Consider the following 4,923-nt stretch of genomic DNA (forward strand, 5'->3'; position numbering starts at 1 on the left):
TCTAGTCAGGGCTATGGTTTTTCCAGTGGTCTAGTATAGATGTGAGATTTGGACTATAAAAAAAGCTGAGCTCAGAAGAATTGATGCTTTTGAACTGTGGTGTTGGAGAAGACTCTTGAGAGTCCCTTGGGCTGCAAGGAGATCCAAACAGTCCATCCTAAAGGAGATCAGTCCTGGGTGTTCATTGGAAGAACTGATGTTGAAGCTGAAACACCAATACTTTGGCCACCTGGTGCGAAGAGTCGACTCATTGGAACAGACCCTGATGCTGGGAAAGATTGAGGGCAGGAGGAAAAAGGGAAGACAAAGGATAAGATGGTGGGATGGCATCACCGACTCGACATGGGTTTGGGTGGACTCTGGGAGTTGGTGATGGACAGGGAGGCTTGGCATGCTGTGATTCATGGGGTAGCAAAGAGTCAGACACTACTGAACAACTGAACTGAACTGAATTACTCCTTTAATTTTCATTTTTATAACCTACTATTACCTTGAAAAAAAAAAAGACCTTATTTTTAGAGCAAACTTCATATATATTTTTTATACTTTTTGTGATTTCATTTGTTTTTTTAATATTGTATTTTTGAGAGTCTAACCTCTACTCTAGATTTTTAATCTTTGCTTTTTGGTATTTGTTATCAATTTTGTACCTTTAAGAATCCAATCTTCAGTACCCATTTTTACTTAGGAATGTGATTATTGGCTTGATTACTCTCTCCCCATTTTGACTCTCCTTTTTCTCCCCCAGGTCACCTCTATCTTCTCCCTCCCCTTCACTACCCAACTCTGTGAATCCCTGTGTGTGTTCCGGGCTGTGGAGAACACTTAGGCAGCTGATTACTGCCTAGATCTGTCTCTCTCCTTTTGATTCCCCCTTTTCTCCTCCTGGTCACATCTGTCTCCTTCCTCCCTCTTCTCTTCTCTATGTAACTCCATGAACCTCTCTGAGGGTTCCAGACTGTGGAGAGCACATAGGGAATTGATTACTGGCTAGATTGCTCTCTCCCCTTTTGATTCCCCCTCTTCTCCTCCTGGTCACCTTTATCTCCCTCCTCCCTCTTCTCTTCTCCATGTAACTCTCTGTGAACCTCTCTGGGTGTCCCTCACTGTGGAGAATCTTTTCACCATTAACCTAGATGTTTTATCATGGGTGCTCTATGGATGGAGAAGTCTTGAGGCTACCGTGAGAATAAGACTGAAAACCAGAGGCAGGAGGCTTAAGCCCAAAACCTGAGAACACCAGAGAACTCCTGACTCCAGGGAACATTAATCAATAAGAGAACATCCAAAAGCCTCCATAACTACACTGAAATCAAGCATCACCCAAGAGCCAACAAGTTCTAGAGCAAGATATACCATGCAAATTCTCCAGTAATGCAGGAACATAGCACTGAGCTTCAATATACAGACTGCCCAAAGTCACACCAAACCCATAGACATTTCAAAACTCACTACTGAACACTTCATTGCACTCTAGTGAGAAGAAATTCATCTCCACCCACCAGAACACTGACACAAGCTTCCCTAACCAGGAAACCTCGACAAGCCACCTGTCCAACCCCACCCACAGTGAGGAACCTCCACAATAAAGAGGAACCACAAACTGCCAAAATGGAGAAAGACCACCCCAAACACAGTAAACAAGAAGAAAAGGCAGAGAAATACTCAGTGGGTAAAGGAACATGATAAATGCCCATGAAACCAAACAAAAGGGGTGGAGATAGGGAGTCTACCTGAAAAAGAATTTGGAATAATAATAGTAAAAATGATCCCAAAATCTTGAAAACAAAATGGAGTTACAGAGAAATAGGCTGGAGACAAGTATTGAGAAGACACAAGAAATGTTTAATAAGGACCTAAAAGAAATAAAAAAGAGTCAGTCAATAATGAATAATGCAATAAATGAGATCAAAAACACTCTGGAGGGAACCAACAGTAGAATAACAGAGGCAGAAGATACACCATGCAAATTCTCCAGCAACGCAAGAACATTCTATCTTCTAGAATGGTAGAAATAAATTAAGTATAGAGGAAAAAAGAAAAAAGAATTAAAAGAAATGAGGACAACCTCAGGGACCTCTGGGACAATGTTAAACACCACAACATTCGAATCATAGGAGTCCCAGAAGAAGACAAAAAGAAAGGCCATGAGAAAATACTTGAGGAGATAATAGTTGAAAACTTTCCGAAAATGGGGAAGGAAATAGTCACACAAGTCCAAGAAACTCAGAGTCCCTACAGGATAAACCCAAGGCAAAACACCCCAAGACACATATTAATCAAATTAACAAAGATCAAACACAAAGAACAAATATTAAAAGCAGCAAGAGAAAAACAACAAATAACATACAAGGGGATTCCCATAAGGATAACAGCTGATCTTTCAATAGAAACTCTTCAGGTCAGAAAGGAGTGGCAGGACATACTTAAAGTGATGAAAGAGAAAAACCTACAACCCTGATTACTGTACCCAGCAAGGATCTCATTCAAATATGAAGGAGAAATCAAAAGCTTTACAGACAAGCAAAAGCTGAGAGAATTCAGCACCACCAAACCAGCTCTCCAACAAATGCTAAAGGATCTTCTCTAGACAGGAAACATAGAAAAGGTGTATAAATGCGAACCTAAAACAACAAAGTAAATGGCAATGGGACCATTCTTATCAATAATTACCTTAAATGTAAATGGGTTGAATGCCCCCCAAAAAAGACAAGGACTGGCTGAATGGATACAAAAACAAGACCCCTATATTTGCTGTCTACAAGAGACCCACCTCAAAACAAGGGACACATACAGACTGAAAGTGAAGGGCTGGAAAAAGATATTTCATGCAAACGGAGACCAAAAGGAAGCAGGAGTAGCAACACTCATATCAGATAAAACAGACTTTAAAATAAAGACTGTGAAAAGACACAAAGAAGGACACTACATAATGATCAAAGGATCAATCCAAGAAGAAAATATAACAATTATAAATATATATGCACCCAACATAGGAGCTCCACAATATGTAAGGCAAATGCTAGCAAGTATGAAAGGGGAAATTAATAACACAATAATAGTGGGAGACTTTAATACCCCACTCACACCTATGGATAGAGCAACTAAACAGAAAGTTAAGGAAACACAAACTTTAAATGATACAATGGACCAGTCAAGTTCAGTCACTCAGTCGTGTCTGACTCTTTGCGACCCCATTAACCAGAGCATGCCAAGCCTCCCTGTCCATCACCAACTCCAGGAGTTTATCCAAACTCATGTCCATTGAGTTGGTGATGCTATCTAACCATATCATCCTCTGTCGTCGCCTTCTCCTCCTACATACAATCTTTCCTAGCATCAGGGTCTTTTCAAATGAGTCAGCTCTTTGGACAGGTGGCCAAAATATTGGAGTTTCAGCTTCAGCATCAGTCCTTCCAATGAACACCCAGGACTAATATCCTTTAAGATGGAAGGATCTTAAAGGTTGGATCTTTAAGAGATCTGGTTGAATCTCCTTGCAGTCCAAAGGACTTTCAAGAATCTTCTCCAACACCACAGTTCAAAAGCATCAATTCTTCTGCACTCTATAGCTTTCTTTATAGTGCAGTTCTCACATCTATACATGACTACTGGAAAAACCATGGCCTTGACTAGACGGACTTTTGTTGACAAAGTAATACCTCTGCTTTTTAATATGCTGTCTAGGTTGGTCATAACTTTCCCTCAAAGGAATAAGCATCTTTTAATTTCATGGCTACAATCACTATCTGCAGTGATTTTGGAGCCCCCCAAAATAAAGTCAGCCACCGTTTCCACTGTTTCCCCATCTATTTGCCATGAAGCTATGGGACCAGATGCCATGATCTTAGTTTTCTGAATGTTGACCTTTAAGCCAACTTTTTCACTCTCCTCTTTCACTTTCATCAAGAGGCTCTTTAGTTCTTCTTCATTTTCTGCCATAAGGGCCATAAGAGTGGTGTCATCTGCATATCTGAGGTTATTGATATTTCTCCTAGCGATGTTGATGCCAGCTTGTGCTTCATCCAGCCCAGCGTTTCTTGTGATGTACTCTGCATAAATGTTAAATAAGCAGGGTGACAATATACAGCCTTGACGTACTCCTTTTCTTATTTGGAACCAGTCTGTTGTTCCATGTCCAGTTCTTTTTTTTTTTTTTTTTTCCAACGTGCTGGACTTCAGTTTCGATGAGGAGACGGTAGTGAGTTCTCACTCATTTTGTTCAGATTTCCAAGGAATGCATGAGAGGGTGTCGTCATCGATCCCATGGCCAGTTCTAACTGTTGTTTCCTGACCTGCATACAGATTTCTCAAGAGGCAGGTCAGGTGGCCTGGTATTCCCATCTCCTTCAGAACTTTCCACAGTTTATTGTGATCCACACTGTCAAAGGTTTTGGCATAGTCAGTAAAGCAGAAATAGATGCTTTTCTGTAACTCTCTTGCTTTTTTGATGATCCAGGAAATGTTGGCAATTTGATCTCTGGTTCCTCTGCCTTTTCTAAAACCAGCTTGAACATCTGGAAGTTCATGGTTTGCGTATTGCTGAATGTTCCAATGGACCAGTTAGACTTAATTGATATCTATATGACATTTCACCCCCGAACAATGAATTTCAGCTTTTTCTCAAGTGCACACATAACTTTCCCCAGGATAGATCACTTCCTGGGCCATAAGTCTGGCCTTGGTAGATTCAAAAAAATTGAAATCATTCCAAGCATCTTTTCTGACCACAATGCAGTAAGATTAGATGTCAACTACAGGAAAAAAGCTGGTTTTAGAAATGGATCATCATAGTCAACAAAAGAGGCTGAAATGCAGTACTTGGATGCAATGTCAAAAACAACAGCATGATCTCTGTTTATTTCCAAGGCAAACCATTCAATATCACAGTAATCCAAGTCTGTGCCCAAACCAGTAATGCTG

At 40.5% G+C, this 4,923-nt stretch overlaps 1 non-coding gene across 1 annotated transcript; it reads right to left on the minus strand.

Moving 5' to 3' along the window:
• Positions 1–4,173: 4,173 nt before the first annotated feature.
• On the minus strand, positions 4,174–4,265 carry LOC122678525. The gene has a single exon (XR_006336187.1). It is a non-coding gene; the product is annotated as a small nucleolar RNA SNORD116 (small nucleolar RNA).
• Positions 4,266–4,923: the final 658 nt, after the last annotated feature.

This window comes from Cervus elaphus, chromosome 20 (assembly GCF_910594005.1).
Source record: "Cervus elaphus chromosome 20, mCerEla1.1, whole genome shotgun sequence".
In the NCBI taxonomy this organism is placed as follows: Eukaryota; Metazoa; Chordata; class Mammalia; order Artiodactyla; family Cervidae; genus Cervus; species Cervus elaphus.